This window comes from Triticum urartu, chromosome 1 (assembly GCF_003073215.2).
Source record: "Triticum urartu cultivar G1812 chromosome 1, Tu2.1, whole genome shotgun sequence".
In the NCBI taxonomy this organism is placed as follows: Eukaryota; Viridiplantae; Streptophyta; class Magnoliopsida; order Poales; family Poaceae; genus Triticum; species Triticum urartu.
The window spans coordinates 43061086-43079537 of NC_053022.1; positions in this window are offsets into that span (position 1 = coordinate 43061086).

Below are 18452 nucleotides of genomic sequence, written 5' to 3' on the forward strand. Positions count from 1 at the left end.
GTACGCCTTGGCCTATATGGGCCAAGGGCACCAGCCCCAAGAGGCCCATGCGCCAAGAGAAAGGGGAAAGGAAGAGTCCTAAAGGGGGAAGGCACCTCCGAGGTGCCTTGGGGAGGAGGGACTCCTCCCTGGCCGCACCCTTCCTTGGAGGAAGGGCCAAGGCTGCGCCCCCCTCTCCGTTGGCACTATATATAGTGGGGGGAAGGGAGGGCAGCACCACCCTGAGCCCTGGCGCCTCCCTCTCCCTCCCATGACACATCTCCCTCCTCCCGCAGCGCTTGGCGAAGCCCTGTTGGAATCCCGCTACTTCCACCACCACGCCGTCGTGCTGCTGGATCTCCATCAACCTCTCCTTCCCCCTTGATGAATCAAGAAGGAGGAGACGTTGCTGCTCCGTACGTGTGTTGAACACGGAGGTGCCGTCCGTTCGGCGCTAGGATCATCGGTGATTTGGATCACGACGAGTACGACTCCATCAACCCCGTTCTCTTGAACGCTTCCGCGCGCGATCTACAAGGGTATGTAGATCCACTCCTCCCTCGTTGCTAGATGACTCCATAGATTGATCTTGGTGACACGTAGGAAAATTTTGAATTTCTGCTACGTTCCCCAACAATGGCATCATGAGCTAGGTCTATGCGTAGTTTCTATGCACGAGTAGAACACAAAGTAGTTGTGGGCGTTGATTTTGTTCAATATGCTTACCGTTACTAGTCCAATCTTGATTCAGCGGCATTGTGGGATGAAGCGGCCCGGACCAACCTTACACGTACGCTTACGTGAGACCGGTTCCACCGACTGACATGCACTAGTTGCATAAGGTGGCTGGCGGGTGTCTGTCTCTCCCACTTTAGTCGGATCGGATTCGATGAAAAGGGTCCTTATGAAGGGTAAATAGCAATTGGCATATCACGTTGTGGTTTTTGCGTAGGTAAGAAACGTTCTTGCTAGAAACCCATAGCAGCCACGTAAAACATGCAAACAACAATTAGAGGACGTCTAACTTGTTTTTGCAGGGTATGCTATGTGATGTGATATGGCCAAAAGGATGTGATGAATGATATATGTGATGTATGAGATTGATCATATTCTTGTAATAGGAATCACGACTTGCATGTCGATGAGTATGACAACCGGCAGGAGCCATAGGAGTTGTCTTTATTTATTTATGACCTGCGTGTCAACATAAACGTCATGTAATTACTTTACTTTATTGCTAACCGTTAGCTATAGTAGTAGAAGTAATAGTTGACGAGACAACTTCATGAAGACACGATGATAGAGATCATGATGATGGGGATCATGGTGTCATGCCGGTGACAAGATGATCATGGAGCCCCAAGATGGAGATCAAAGGAGCTATATAATATTGGCCATATCATGTCACTATTATTTGATTGCATGTGATGTTTATCATGTTTATACATCTTATTTGCTTAGAACGACGGTAGTAAATAAGATGATCCCTCATTAAAATTTCAAGAAAGTGTCCCCCTAACTGTGCACCGTTGCGAAAGTTCGTCGTTTCGAAGCACCACGTGATGATCGGGTGTGATAGATTCTAAGTTCACATACAACGGGTGTAAGACAGATTTACACACGCAAAACACTTAAGTTGACTTGACGAGTCTAGCATGTACAGACATGGCCTCGAAACACAAGAGACCGAAAGGTCGAGCATGAGTCGTATGGTAGATACGATCAACATGAAGATGTTCACCGATGATGACTAGTCCGTCTCACGTGATGATCGGACACGGCCTAGTTGACTCGGATCATGTAATCACTTAGATGACTAGAGGGATGTCTATCTGAGTGGGAGTTCATAAGATGAACTTAATTATCCTGAACATAGTCAAAAGGTCTTCACAAATTATGTCGTAGCTCGCGCTTCAGTTCTACTGTTTAGATATGTTCCTAGAGATTTTTAGTTGAAAGTTGATAGTAGCAATTATGCGGACTAGGTCCGTAAACTGAGGATTGTCCTCATTGCTTCATAGAAGGCTTATGTCCTTAATGCACCGCTTAGTGTGCTGAACCTCGAACGTCGTCTATGGATGTTGCGAACATCTGACATACACATTTTGATAACTACGTGATAGTTCAGTTAAACGGCTTAGAGTTGAGACACCGAAGACGTTTTGAAACGTCGCGAAACATATGAGATGTTTCGAGGGCTGAAATTGGGATTTCAGGCTCGTGCCCACGTCAAGAGGTATAAAGACCTCCGATGATTTTCTTAGCCTACAAACTAAGGAGAAAAGCTCAATTGTTGAGCTTGTGCTCAGATTGTCTGAGTACAACAATCATTTGAATCGAGTGGGAGTTGATCTTCCAGATGAGATAGTGATGTTTCTCCGAAGTCATTACCACCAAGCTGCTAGAGCTTCGTGATGAACTATAATGTATCGGGGACATATATGATGATCCTTGAGATATTCACGATGTTTGACACCACAAAAGTAGAAATCAAGAAGGAGCATCAATTGTTGATGGTTGGTGAAACCACTAGTTTCAAGAAGGGCAAGGGCAAGAAGGGATACTTCATGAAACGGCAAATCAGCTGTTGCTCTAGTGAAGAAACCCAAAGTTGAACCCAAACCCGAGACTAAGTGCTTCTGTAATAAGGGGAACAACCACTGGAGCAGAATTACCCTAGATACTTGGTAGATGAGAAGGCTGGCAAAGTCGATAGAAGTATATTGGATATACATTGTGTTAATGTGTACTTTACTAGTACTCCTAGTAGCACCAGGGTATTAGATACCGGTTCGGTTGCTAAGTGTTAGTAACTCGAAATAAAAGCTACGGAATAAACGGAGACTAGCTAAAGGTGAGATAACAATATGTGTTGGAAGTATTTCCAAGGTTGATCAAATATCGTACGCTCCCTCTACCATCGAGATTGGTGTTTGCGTTGAGCATAGACATGATTGGATTATGTCTATCGCAATACGGTTATTCATTTAAAGAGAATAATGGTTACTCTGTTTATTTGAATAATACCTTCAATGGTCTTACACCTAAAATGAATGGTTTATTGAATCTCGATCGTAGTGATACACATGTTCATGCCAAAAGATATAGGATAGTAATGATAGTACCACCTACATGTGGCACTGCCACTTAAGTCATATCGGTATAAAACGCATGAAGAAGCTCCATGTTGATGGATCTTCGGACTCACTCATTTTTGAAAGGATTGAGACATGCGAACCATGTTTGTTGGTAGATGTGCATGAAGAAACTCTATACAGATGGATCGTTTGGACTCACTTGATTTTGAATCACTTGAGACATGCAAATCATACCACATGGGCAAGATGACTGAAGGCCTCGTTTTCAGTAAAATGGAACTAGAAAGCAACTTGTTGGAAGTAATACATTTTGATGTGTGCAGTCCAATGAGTGCTGAGGCGTGTAGTGGATATCGTTATGATCTTACTTCACAGATGATTTGAGTAGATGTTGAGTACATTTACTTGATGAATCCCGAGTCTGAATTATTGAAAGGTTCAAGTAATTTCAGGGTGAAGTTGAAAGATCGTCATGACAAGAGGATAAAAGATCTATGATATGATCATAGAGATGAATATCTGAATTACGAGTTTGGCACAGAATTAAGACATTGTGGAAACTGTTTCACAACTAATACAGCCTGGAACACCATAGTGTCATGGTGTGTCCGAACATCATAACTGCACCCTATTGGATATGATGCATACCATGATGTCTCTTATCGAATTACCACAATAGTTTATGGGTTAGGCATTAGAGACAACCACATTCACTTTAAAAGGGGCACCACATAATTCCGATGAGATGACACCGTATGAACTATGGTTTAGAGAAACCTAAGCTGTCATTTCTTAAAAGTTTGGGGCTGCGACGCTTATGTGAAAAGGTTTCAGGCTGATAAGCTCGAACCCAAAGCGGATAAATGCATCTTCATAGGACACCCAAAACAATTGGGTATACCTCCTGTCTCAGATTCGAAAGCAATAAGGGATTGTTTCTAGAATCGGGTCCTTTCTCGAGGAAAAGTTTCTCTCGAAAGAATTGAGTGGGAGGATGGTGGAGACTTGATGAGGTTATTGAACCGTCTCTTCAACTAGTGTGTGACAGGGCACAGGGAGTTGTTCCTGTGGCACCTACACCAATTGAAGTGGAAGCTTATGATAGTGATCATGAAACTTCAGATCAAGTCACTACCAAACCTCGTGGGATGACAAGGATGCATACTACTTCAGAGTGGTACGTAATCCTGTCTTGGAAGTCATGTTGCTAGACAACAATGAACCTACGAGCTATGGAGAAGCGATGGTGGGCCCGAATTCCGATAAATGGCTCGAGGCCATAAAATCCGAGAGAGGATCCATGTATGAAAACAAAGTGTAGACTTTGGCAGAACGGCTCGATGGTCGTAATGCTATTGAGTACAGATGGATTTTAAAAGGAAGACGGACAATGATGGTAGGTATCACCATTAAGAAAGCTCGACTTGTCGTTAAGATGTTTTCCAACAAGTTCAAGGAGTTGACTACGGTGAGACTTTCTCACTCGTAGCGATGCTAAGAGTCTGTTGGAATTATATTAGCGATTATTGCATTATTTATGAAATCTTCCAGATAGGATGTCAAAAACCCATTATTTCCTCGACGATTTTCTTGAGGAAAGGTTGTATGTGATACAACCGGAAGGTTTTGTCAATCCTGAAAGATGCTAACAAGTATGCAAAGCTCCAGCAATCCTTCTAAGGACTGGAGTGAGCATCTCGGAGTTGGAATGTATGCTTTGATGAGATGATCAAAGATTTTGGGTGTATACAAAGTTTATGAGAAACTTGTATTTCCAAAGAAGTGAGTGGGAGCACTATAGAATTTCTGATAAATATATGTTGACATATTGTTGATCAGAAATGACGTAGAATTTCTGGAAAGCATATAGGGTTATTTGGAAAGTGTTTTTCAATGGAAAGCCTGGATTAAGCTACTTGAACATTGAGCATCAAGATCTATAAGGATAGATCAAAACGCTTAATGGTACTCTCAAATGAGCACATACCTTGACATGATCTTGAAGGTGTTCAAGATGGATCAGTCAAAGAAGGAGTTCTTGCCTGAGTTGTAAGGTATGAAGTTAAGACTTAAAGCTCGACCACGGCAGAATAGAGAGAAAGGACGAAGGTCGTCCCCTATGCTTAAGACATAGGCTCTACAGTATGCTATGCTGTGTACCGCACCTGAAATGTGCCTTGCCATGAGTCAGTCAAGGGGTACAAGAGTGATCTAAGAATGGATCACAGGACAGCGGTCAAAGTTATCCTTAGTAACTAGTGGACTAAGAAATTTTCTCGATTATGGAGGTGGTAAAAGAGTTCGTCGTAAAGGGTTACGCCGATGCAAACTTTGACACTAATCCAGATTATTCTGAGTAGTAAATTGGATTCGTATAGTAGAACAGTTATTTGGAATAGCTCCAAATGTAGCGTAGTAGTTGCATCTACAAGATGACATAAGAAATTTGCGAAGTACATACGGATCTGAAAGATTCAGACCCGTTGACTATAACATCTCTCACAAGCATAACATGATCAAACCCAGAACTCATTGAGTGTTAATCACATGGTAATGTGAACTACATTATTGACTCTAGTAAACTCTTTGGGTGTTAGTCACATGGGGATGTGACCTTGAGTGTTAATCACATATCGATGTGAACTGGATTATTGACTCTAGTGCAAGCGGGAGACTGTTGGAAATATGCCCTAGAGGCAATAATAAATTAGTTATTATTATATTTCCTTGTTCATGATAATCGTTTATTATCCATGCTAGAATTGTATTGATAAGAAACTCAGATACATGTGTGGATACATAGACAACACCATGTCCCTAGTAAGCCTCTAGTTGACTAGCTCGTTGATCAATAGATGGTTACGGTTTCCTGACCATGGACATTGGATGTCGTTGATAACGGGATCACATCATTAGGAGAATGATGTGATGGACAAGACCCAATCCTAAGCCTAGCACAAGATCATGTAGTTCGTATGCTAAAGCTTTTCTAATGTCAAGTATCATTTCCTTAGACCATGAGATTGTGCAACTCCCGGATACCGTAGGAGTGCTTTGGGTGTGCCAAACGTCACAACGTAACTGGGTGGCTATAAAGGTACACTACAGGTATCTCCGAAAGTGTCTGTTGGGTTGGCACGAATCGAGACTGGGATTTGTCACTCCGTGTAAACGGAGAGGTATCTCTGGGCCCACTCGGTAGGACATCATCATAATGTGCACAATGTGATCAAGGAGTTGATCACGGGATGATGTGTTACGGAACGAGTAAAGAGACTTGCCGGTAACGAGATTGAACAAGGTATCGGGATACCGACGATCGAATCTCGGGCAAGTATCGTACCGATAGACAAAGGGAATTGTATACGGGATTGATTGAATCCTTGACATCGTGGTTCATCCGATGAGATCATCATGGAGCATGTGGGAGCCAACATGGGTATCCAGATCCCGCTGTTGGTTATTGACCGGAGAGTTCTCTCGGCCATGTCTGCATGACTCCCGAGCCCGTAGGGTCTACACACTTAAGGTTCGGTGACGCTAGGGTTATAGAGATATTAGTATGCGGTAACCCGAAAGTTGTTCGGAGTCCCGGATGAGATCCCGGACGTCACGAGGAGTTCCGGAATGGTCCGGAGGTAAAGAATTATATATAGGAAGTGCTATTTCGGCCATCGGGACAAGTTTCGGGGTCACCGGTATTGTACCGGGACCACCGGAAGGGTCCCGGGGGTCCACCGGGTGGGGCCACCTGCCCCGGGGGGACACATGGGCTGTAGGGGGTGCCGCCTTGGCCTATATGGGCCAAGGGCACCAGCCCCAAGAGGCCCATGCGCCAAGAGAAAGGGGAAAGGAAGAGTCCTAAAGGGGGAAGGCACCTCCGAGGTGCCTTGGGGAGGAGGGACTCCTCCCTGGCCGCACCCTTCCTTGGAGGAAGGGCCAAGGCTGCGCCCCCCTCTCCCTTGGCCCTATATATAGTGGGGGGAAGGGAGGGCAGCACCACCCTGAGCCCTGGCGCCTCCCTCTCCCTCCCATGACACATCTCCCTCCTCCCGCAGCGCTTGGCGAAGCCCTGTTGGAATCCCGCTACTTCCACCACCACGCCGTCGTGCTGCTGGATCTCCATCAACCTCTCCTTCCCCCTTGATGAATCAAGAAGGAGGAGACGTCGCTGCTCCGTACGTGTGTTGAACGTGGAGGTGCCGTCCGTTCGGCGCTAGGATCATCGGTGATTTGGATCACGACGAGTACGACTCCATCAACCCGTTCTCTTGAACGCTTGCGCACGCGATCTATAAGGGTATGTAGATCCACTCCTCCCTCATTGCTAGATGACTCCATAGATTGATCTTGGTGACACGTAGAAATTTTTTGAATTTCTGCTACGTTCCCCAACATGATTAACCTAGTTCGACATCGATGTAGTGTTAATGGACAGTTTAATTATGCTATATATATTATGATGTTAATGTGGTATGTTGTTGAATTATTCAATGAACTAGTTTAAATTTGTGTTTGAAGTGAGTTTGTGTATAAAGAATTGTGTTCAATTTTTTTTTTGGGGGGGGATTAAGTTGTAGGGAATCTACTAAATGTAGAAAAGTTTAAACCATAACAAGTATATTTTTTCTTAAATAAAGGTTACATTTTGGACTTTTAGAAGAGATCCGATAGAGATGTTGTTAGATGCAACAAGTCGTGATCTGCCATAGAACCTTGGAGCTCCAGTACTTGGTGGGGCCACGAACAATTGCAAAGCGCTTCTGAAGCACACCGAAGGCTCTCTTCACATCTTTCCTAGCCGTTTCTTGACATTGGGCAAAGTGAATGTTTTTGTTATGTTTTGGACGTGGAATTTTTTAGACTAATGTGGCCCATATGGGGGGATAGATGCCATCCGTAAGGTAGTAACCCATCGAGTATTTGTGCCCATTAACTGGATAGTTGCAAGCAGGAGCATCTCCTATAATAAGCTTAGCAATCGGTGGTGATCTCGGCAGCACATTCAGGTCATTGTGAGAGTCAGGCAAACCAAAGAATGAATGCCATATCCAAAGATCCTTTGTTGCATCTGCCTGAAGAATGATTGTTGGATTGATGTAGTGATCTTTGTACTAACCCTTCCACTCTGCAGGACAATTCTTTCAGATCCAGTGCATACAGTCAAGTGATCCAAGCATCCCTGGCCATCCTCTTGCTTCACTCTCTGTCATTAGCCGCGTCTTCCTCGCTGGGTGCCCTCAAGTACTCCAGTCCAAAAGCACCGATCACTGCTCTAGTGAACCTTCGAACGGCCTCCAAGATTGTGTCTTCACCAATGTGGACATAGTCAGCCAATTGCATCGCCGAACACCCATATGCCAAAACTCGAACAATTGCAATGCACTTCATCAGAGGTCTTGAACTTATTTCTCTACATATATTCCTTTTAATCTTGAACTAATCTCATACTTCTCAACGACAATGGTGATAAAAAAACTTGTGTGCATCCGAAAGCACGGCAAAAGTACATCTCCGGATAGTTTGGATTTGGATCAAAGTAGTCTCTCATGATCTAGGCATGGCCCTCCACTCTATCACGGTTGAGTTGTATGCGGCCAAACGACAGTCCTCTCCTCGGCCGCCGAATATCATCATTGAAAATCAAGCCAAGAACGGTTTCAAAGTCTTCATCGTCTTCTTTCTTTTTTGCTGAAGATGAGTCCTCAAAGACCATCTCCCTCAACCTCTTCATCTTTAATTCAAATGACTCGGTTCAATTCGGGTGTACAAAACAAATCGAAACAAAGGGAAAAAGTCAAAAAACTCATCTAGACAAACTGTCGAACACTTGTGGTGCGGTGGTGGTCAACCGGCCGGCTGGCCTCATTTAGGACAAACCAGCGGGCGACGACGCATGGGAATGACCTGCAATGGTGCACAAGCAAACATGAGATGCGATGGCCGCCAAAGAGGAAGAAGATCTGAGAACAATCCAATGAATCGGTTATGGCGACGGCGACGGCCGCAAACGGGCTCCGACTCAGTCAGAAGGGTGGCAAGGGCCAAGGGAGGCAACAAGGTAGCGGCGGGGCTGACAGACGGTCACCGGGAGGTGCGCCGACGAAGAGGCAGTGTGGGGTGGGAGGTGCGAGGGAGGCAAATTTTTTCCTCCAAGCGATAGCGGCCGAGTATATTTAGGCGCCGAATAGGAGGCGGAGTAAAAATTATTCTCCTCTGTTTGGTTTAGGGGATCGGCTAGGTGCCGATTAGAGAAGTAAAACCGAAATCGGATAGAGTTGGCCTTAGATGACTCGGATTTATATGTTGGGCTGGGTTTGACAACTCATATGTAGTACTCTTTCTGTAAAAAAATATAAGAATGTTCATATCACTATTAGTGATCTAAACGCCTTTATACTTCTCTACAAAGGAGTACGTACTCATAATCCAATCGTAGGGCCGGCCCGGGGTTACCAATCGTACCTATCGGTATTGGTGATCCATCTCTTCATTAAAATGGCCAGCACTAGGCACGGGACGATCGATCCAAATTTCGGCCAGTCACCCATGCAGCTGTGCAATAGACGCCTCCAAAATCACTCGATTAAGTCAGATGGGCCCTCGCACGAGTCGCTTTCTTTTTTCTCCCGTGACAGCTTTGGTAGTGCCTCGTTGCCCCCTTTAGTCTCCTGCTTGGAGATTGCAGCGCTGATACCCCCCGCGTGGTTCCGCCCTATGCAGAAAATTGTGCCAACGGTTCCAGCAAATCGACCCGCAAGTCACAGCACCTCGGTCGCACCGTTGTAGCAGGCGGTTGTGCTGGTTCTAGCATGCCGTCGCCAATGTTTCAGCACAAGGAAATGTCGTCAGCAGTACCAGCTTGTGCCGGTTGCAACATCCTTGATGTCACCGCGGACCTGTTAGCTCCCAGCATCACTAGTCTTAGTACCACCCCTGTTGGTTGTAGCGCAGTGGCCAGCCCCAGCTTCCACCATTCCCCGGCCGAAGCTTTTTTTGGTGTTGCTTTTATCTTTCCCCCGTAGCTGGTCCCAACATTCCCCGTGGCCACAATTTCCGCCATCTCTCAAATTGCAGCTTCGGCCGTCTCCAACGCAACAAAAAAACTTGCTAGTCCCAGCAAAAGAAAATGAAGGTTGTAGCAAAAAATCCTTCACCGTCCCCAGTTGCAGCTAAAACTCTTGTCGGTCCTAGCAAAAACTGTCGCCAGTTGTAACTCTGTGTTATGGCTACTGCCAGTCTATAAACAATTTGCAATTTGCAAGGCACATTCTGGAGAAACTACACTTCTGTGGTCTGATAACTGGTGGGATCAGCCACTTGATACCAAATTCCCTGAGCTACACTCTTTTGCAATGAACGGATTTGTAACTTTGAAGTCAGCTATGAGTGACCCTGACTTGTCAGAACATTTTCACACTCCAATGTCTGAACCAACTTTCCATCAATATAACCTACTACTCCAACCGCTGCAGCACAGACCTATCTCAGATGAATGGCACATTCTAGGAGCTACCAAAGGTTTCTCGTCCATCAAAATGTATCACCACATGAGAGGACCCAGTCTGGTTCACCCGATATTCAAGCAGATTTGGAACACAACTTGTAGACTGAGACACAAGATCTTTATCTGGCTGCTACTTCATGACATGATCAATTCAAGAAACCTTCTCAACAGAAAGAGTATGCATCTTAATGATTACAATTGTGCACTCTGCTCTGACAACACGGAGGAAACACTGCTCCACCTCTTCTGTAATTGCCCTTTTGCTTTTCAATGTTGGGAATCCATCATTCTTTCCAAACTTAGAGGCATATCCGTCTTTGATGACTTCTAGCTAGCCATGGCACAACTTCCTCCAGATATTGCACTAGATATTGTCTCGATGGGCTGTTGGGGGTATTTGGTCGATCAGAAACGATAAGATCTTTCGAGCAGCAGCACCACACATTCAGGGATGGAAATTTTACCTCCAAGAAGGATTTTGGGCAGCACAGATCAAAGAAAAACATTCAAAAGCGGCCAAGATTAGCTCCTGGGTTTTACAGAACATTTAACTGAAATGTTTCATAAAACTGGTATTGGGTGATCACTTTTTTTTGCTTGGACTGTTTGTATATAATTTATTAATATAATTTACCGTAGAACTATTGTTCTACGGTTTTCCGATCAAAAAACTCTGTGTTATGCCGGTTGTAGCACATCGACTTCATTTGTCGGTGCCACATAGCACTATGTTCCCAGTCTTCTGCAGTTGCCCTGTTTTGCAGCACCGGTGGTCATCGTTCGCAGCTCCTAGTCTTCTGGTTGCACAATTGCTGCACGATCATGTAGAAATTATAGGATAGTTGAATATTTGTGTTCTATTGTGTTGACCCTCATGAGGGATTATATAGAGTAGATGAGAGAGGGATAGGCTTGAAGTACAAGGCAAAATATTTAAACCTATTTTTATCTCTAATACATATATTTAGGAAAACCATTCAAAACAGTCGGTTGATCCCACGATTGCGCCCGTCGCCTACAGAGTTTGGCAACTGTCCCAAGCTGGCTTTATACTTGTCTCCTTTCCCGAATTTTCTTGTCCATTCGTTTTACTCCGCCCGCTGCTTGAGTCGATGCCTCTCCTTCTTCCCCTCTGTCTCTCTCATGCGTGTCTATATCTTTCTCGGTCTTTCGACAGCTGCAATTGATCCATCCGCCGTTTGTAAGTGTGACCGCTGCTGCAAACCTGCTGCCATCAAGCGACCAACGCAACATCGCTCATGTTACGAGCGATGCTTCAGCAACATGGCTGGTGCTCCGAGCTCGCCTAGTCGCAACATCTCCCATGTTGTGGACGCTACTTCGGCAACATGACTGGTGCTGTGAGCTCGCTGGATTCGCCTATGTCATGGCCACTGCTTCTCTGGTGCCGTGGCATGCGGCAACATGGCCGGTGCTTCCAGAGCATGCTAGTTGCTGCAGCCGCTGCTTCAACATCATGGCCGGTGCTGTCTGGCGCCGGTGCTTTGAGCTCGTCGGGTCGCAACATCTCCCATGTTGTGGACGCTACTTCGGCAACATGACTGGTGTTGCGAGCTCGCTGGATTCCCCAATGTCGCGGTCGCTGCTTCTCTAGTGTTGCTGCCTGCGGCAACATGGCCGGTGCTTCCAGAGCATGCTCGTTGCTGCAGCCGCTACTTCGACAACATGGCTGGTGCTTCAGCAACATAGCTGGTACTTTGCCGTTGCTACACCAACATGGCCGGTGCTTCGTCGTGCTTCCGCGACATGCTCGTTGCTGCGGCTAATGCTTCGACAACATGGTCGGTGCTTCGCAGGTGCTGCAGCAAGCCGGCAACACGGTCGGTGCTTCCGCGGCATGCTCGTTGTTGTGGCCGGTGCTTCGATAACATGGCCGGTGTTGCGGTAACATGGCCGATGCTTCACAGGTGTTGCGGCAAGCCGGCAACATGGCCGACGCTTCCACAACATGCTGGTTGCTGCGGCCTCTCTGGACTGTTGGTTTGTGATGGCGCTGGGGGCGGGGATATTGCTTGGTTGTGATGGCGCTCGAGCTGGTGGCGTGCGCGTTTCGGCCGAAAGAGCGACTCCATCGCAAGGCGAAGCCGTCGCTGGACGCTTGATTGCGGTCGATCCAAGGGCTCACGGAACAGTCAGATGAGTGTAGAGTTCTGCCACCCGTGCAGCCATTGGATCGCCTTGATCCATGCGTCGTCACACATACAGTCCGTTATTTCCCTTGCCTACCACGTGCCCCTTTACCTTATCTTGCAACAGCAACGGTGTTGCAAACCATGGCGACAAACGACGACTGCAACTTAGACAAGCTTTTGCAACATCAGCTATGTTGGAAAAAACTGCAACAAAACCTCTGTTGCAAAGAAAATCTACGACAAAAACTCTGTTGCAAAAAAAAAATGCCGCAACACAACCTATATGTTGCAAAAATATATTATGCAACATAACCGTTGTTACAAATGTTTCTCCAACAAAACCTTTGTTGCGAAGTAGAGGGAGACATTAAGCCACTGGATTGTGCCAAATCCAATGACTTGCGAGGCAGCGAATCTTTTTAAAAAATCTTTCTAAACGCGTAGCAGTCTCCATATATTTATCTCTAACTCTCAAATATTATATCTCTAACATGCCACACGGGGGACATGCGGTGTGGGTGCCTGCCGATGGGAAAGGGTGAGTCGAAGGATAAGGTAGATGCAAGTAGAATCATGAGACGACGGGAGACGCACGATCTGTTTTGTGATCTAACGTGCCGTCCGCGTATGCACAACCAGTAACTATAAATACTCCCCCTAGTAGGTCCAAAAAAGGCAACGGCGTAACCCTGCATCGATCTCTTCGCTGCCTGGCCACCATGTCTTCCTCCGCCGTCCGGCCGTGTTTCCTTTGCCTCCACGCTCCCGCTTCCTCCTCCGGCCTCCTCCTGACCAGCCGTCCGCATCACAGCAGCGCCCTGCCGCCGGCACATGGGCGTAACAACCGGAAGCCCGTCGGCCACGGGATCGTCTGCAGCCAGGCCGGCGCCGGCGATGGTCACGCCATGACGATCAAAATCAACCCCAGGGATCGAGCGGAGAAGGATTATGTGAGACACTTGACCTGATCTTCCTCTGTTTTTTGACTAACTGATACTTAATCTCCCAACGGGTGGATTTGTTTGAACTTCCGCCCTCCGATTGATATTGTGATCAAACTGAATATACTCTCTTTTTTACGTATGCCTCCAAGATCAGAATTTTAAGCCTTTCTGTCATCCATGATGCATCTAAATATAATGTTCCCCGACCACAACCTTTGATTGACTTCAACACACTTTACCCTTTAATTCTACAGAAACAATATGCATTATCCCTAAACGCAAACCAAATAAATTGTTTAGAAAATCCTATGCTGCTATTGTTTCAATTCCGTCTGGCCCGTTTCAAATTCCAGATATATCGAAATATTTTCAGCAGGCAATCGAAGTGTTTTTTTTCATCCCTATTTTCCCTATTTGTTTCATTATTTATTTTCCGTTGAATCATTCTCCTTTCAATGGAAAATCGAGGGCATCATATTTGCAAGCCTTTTTAACCTTACCTAGCTGCTCATGCTGAAGTTCACAAACTACTAGACAAATATGAGATTACTTACTAGTATAAACAAATTGACGGAAACATTGAAGATTCCAGAAATAATGGACTGAAATTATTAAATATACAGTACTGAACTTTATAATAATACAATATTCTTGCTTAGCGTCTGGTCATATAGTCTTATATCTGAAGTCCCTTTTTTCTTCTAAAAGGAGTTTCGTGAAGAAGAGACAAGAATTGAGGAGTACTTCAGAAGTTTTCTAATGGCGCACCTGGTAACCTTGTCCCTAACAGTATAGAAATCATTATATATATGAGTATGTGCTCCCACACCTCATATACTAGTTGGACGAGTCGGTATACCTTATTAGCAATTTCTAATACACTTTGTTAGAAACGACCAGATACCGCAAGTGAGTTCTGTACAAAAATTGTTCGAGTCCATATATGTGTATATAGAAAAATAATCCTACTACGCATGTCTCTAAACCCCATGTCAGTAGTATATATATAGTATTTATCATTTAAGTATTTTCAGACCATTTTTTATAACTTGAAGCAAACTACATGAAAAAAATTGTGAGTCCATAGTTTTGAGGAATATTTGAAATAGCTTCATAATTGTAGATAGGAAAAAAAATATTTTAAATTGTACATCAACAAACGTAGTATATATAGTTACCTAAGCAGCCTGATAATACATACTCTTCGCCTAGTGTCGAAATGGCCTGACTTTCTTCTTTTGCGGTGAGCAGCACATGGTTAGCAACATATTTCGAGGTTATATTTGCATGATCGCTAAAAATTCTGTTAGGCTGGCTTCTATTGTCATGGTAAACTAATTGTTTGGTAGCTGCGTACTCGCATTGATTCTAAACACAAATTCTGCTAAACACGATGAACAATATCTTCTACTTTCTCTCTGATATGATTACAGGGTAAGCAGCATAATTTCTGAAGATACGTCTCACCACACTGATGACTCCAGAAAGGGAGAAAAGATGGTAACACAATAGTACTGTTTTTGTATTCCATGAAAAAAAATGATGTGGTATATACACTATGGAAGCACTAACTAGTTGATTGAACTCGCCTCCGTACTAACATACCATAGAGGCTCTTGGTGTACGTGCGCAACTTTGTCAGTACAGCCGAGGATGCGTACAATGATAAGGTCACTGAGGAAACTATTGTTACCTTTCTTGGTGCTCTTCAAGGTGTGGCAGCAATGAGCTACTTCATGGCTCAAGACACCCTTGCAAAAATTGGTGATGATGAAGCTAGTTCACTGTACTGCGGTAAAGATTCTGTTTTCAATAGACCTTGGTTGGAGTACATGAGGAAAACAGACAATCTGAGACGTGAATTGAAGACGGCTCCGCCACAAGACCCGGACGGGGTAGGGTGAACTTCGGTTCGTTTGGCCGATTTCCTCTACTTTCTTTGCTGTCGTACTGACATTTTTGCATGGTCGCCGTGCAGATTGTGATGAATACGGTGACTGAAGCAATGAAACTCACGGAGTCCTTTGTTAGATTGATGACTGTTCGTCGCAGAACTGCGCTACTAGGCCTTATCCCAAGTAAAAATATTGTCTTCATGTATTTTGAGTTGTCACCATCTTTTCTGTTGATGTTAATTTTTGCCTCCCCTTGCATGGCGGCAGCTGTCACCACAGGCTCGGCGGTAGCAGTTTGATGGCAAACCATATCTATGCTTCAGAAAGAGAGTCACAAGTTCCTTGGAAGATTAATCGCAAGTCTGAATCGGATCAAGTTTACTCATATGCAATACATGCAACTTTGTATTATATTAATACAGTTTTCATGCGACAGTTCAGGTAGACAATATAGGGAAGACAGACTAGAGATCTCACTTTTAATCCAAAGGGTCCGTCTAGGTCTCAGTCGACATAGACTTTGCTATGTCTGGTCCTGTTTGATCATAGTTTCTGATCGCTGGTTTATGATGTTTGCTTGTTGGGCTTGTTTGTGGGCTCGGTTGTCCTTTGTCTGCTGTTTTCTGTGATGGGCTGGCTTGCATTTGTATTTTATCTCTGTCAGTTAACTGTTCATGCATCATTAATGTTTTTCAGGTTGTCGTGCATGGTAAGATTAGCTGTTCCTGCAGCTTGTGCGTGTTGGTGTTGTGTTCTCTCTCTCTCATTCTGTTCAAGTCTTTTTTTCTCCAGTTCCTTCAAAATAGAAATGACAGGCATGCAAATTGCACGTGGTAGACGGACATGCTACTGACATGTGTATAATTCCATTGGCACTACTTTTTTAAAAAGAAAAAGAATGTTAAGTTGCACATGGACAGTGGACGTGCAATTGCGCATGGCCGGAGTACATGCAACTGTGTACGGACCATGCATGTGCTAATCGAGTGTTAACATTTTTTTTCCAAAAGAAGTCCAAAACACCACCATTTAGAAAAGGAAATAACACAAATCCAAATCGGAAAAATGAAAATAGAAAGGAAAACAAATGGTAGGGAAATGAATAAATAAAGTAAACTGAGCCGCCGAAGCACTCAGCTCCCCGCCCCGCCGGCACCCTAGTTATATCCCAGCTAACATCGCTTCGAATTGCATGTCGATTACAACATATGCGGTTGCACATGGGGCGACGTGCAACTGGGTGGCACGTTTGAAAAATAAAAACAACACTATTTAGGATAGATAAAAAACCCTACAAAAACAAAAATAAAATTAAAAGTAGAAAAATAGAAATAGTGGTAGACATGCAGTTGCAGTTGGGTGCGACGCTTGCAGTTGCGGGGATGTTGTCCGGCTTGCAACAAGCCCGCCCCCTCTACCGGAGCCCCCTCTGGCAGAACAAAAAAGTCCAGTAGCGGTCTAGAAGACATGCAGTTGCGGTCCGGTGCGACACTTGCAGTTGCATGCCTAGTGTCAAACATGCAACTGGCCCGCCCCCTCTCCCGCCGCCCCCTTCAACATAACAAAGGTCCAGTTGCAACCATTTTGGGGGGAATACAGTTGCGGCCGGGTGCGGCGCTTGTAGTTGTGGGGCTGTTGTCGGGCTTGCAACTGGCCAACCGTCTCCGACGGAACAAAAACGTCCACTTGTGGCCGGGTTACAAGACATGCAATTGCGGTCGCGTGTGACACTTGCAGTTGCATTGCTAGAGTTGGGCATGCAACTGTCCCGCCTCCTCTCCCGCCGCCCCTCCGACAAAACAAAGGTCTAATTGCAACCATGTCCGGGGACATGCAGTTGCGGTCAGGTGCGGCGCTTGCAGTTGCAGGGATGTTGTCGAGCTGGCAACTGGCCCACCCCCTTCGATAGAACAAAAAGTCCAATTGCAGTCGGGTTACAAGACATGCAGTTGCGGTCGGGTGCGACACTTGAAGTTGCGGGGCTATTGTCGGGCTTGCAACTGACCCGTCCCCTCTGATAGAATAAAAAGTCGAGTTGCAGTCGGGTTACAAGACATGCAGTTGCGGTCGGGTGCGACATTTGCAGTTGCATTCCTAGTGTCAGACACGCAACTGGCCCGCCCCCTCTCCCGTTGTCCCGTCCGACAAAATAAAGGTCCAATTGCAACCATGTTTGGGGACATGCAGTTGCGGTCGGGTGCGGTGCTTGTAGTTGCAGGGATGTTGTCGGGCTTGTGATACGTCTCCAACGTATCTATAATTTTTGATTGTTCCATGCTATTATATTACCTGTTTTGGATGTTTATGGGCTTTATTATACACTTTTATATTACTTTTGGGACTAACCTATTAACCCAGAGCCCAGTGCCAGTTTCTGTTTTTTCCCTTGTTTCAGTGTTTTGCAGAAAAGGAATATCAAACGGAGTCCAAACAGAATGAAACCTTCGGGAGCGTGATTTTCGGAACAAACGTGATTCAGAAGACTTGAAGTTGAAGTCAAGGAAGCTTCGAGGTGGCCACGAGGAAGGGAGGCACGCCTGCCCCTGGGCGCGCCCCACCCTCATGGGCCCCTCGTGGCTCCCCTGACCGACTTCTTTCACCTATATATGTCCATATACCCTAAAAACATCGGAGAGCACAATAGATCAGGAGTTCCGCCGCCAGAAGCCTTCGTAGCCACCGAAAACCAATCTAGACCCGTTCCGACACCCTGCCGGAGGGGGGAATCCCTCTCCGGTGGCCATCTTCATCATCCTGGTGCTCTCCATGACGAGGAGGGAGTAGTTCTCCCTCGGGGTTGAGGGTATGTACCAGTAGCTATGTGTTTGATCTCTCTCTCTCTCTCTCGTGTTCTTGAGGTGGTACGATCTTGATGT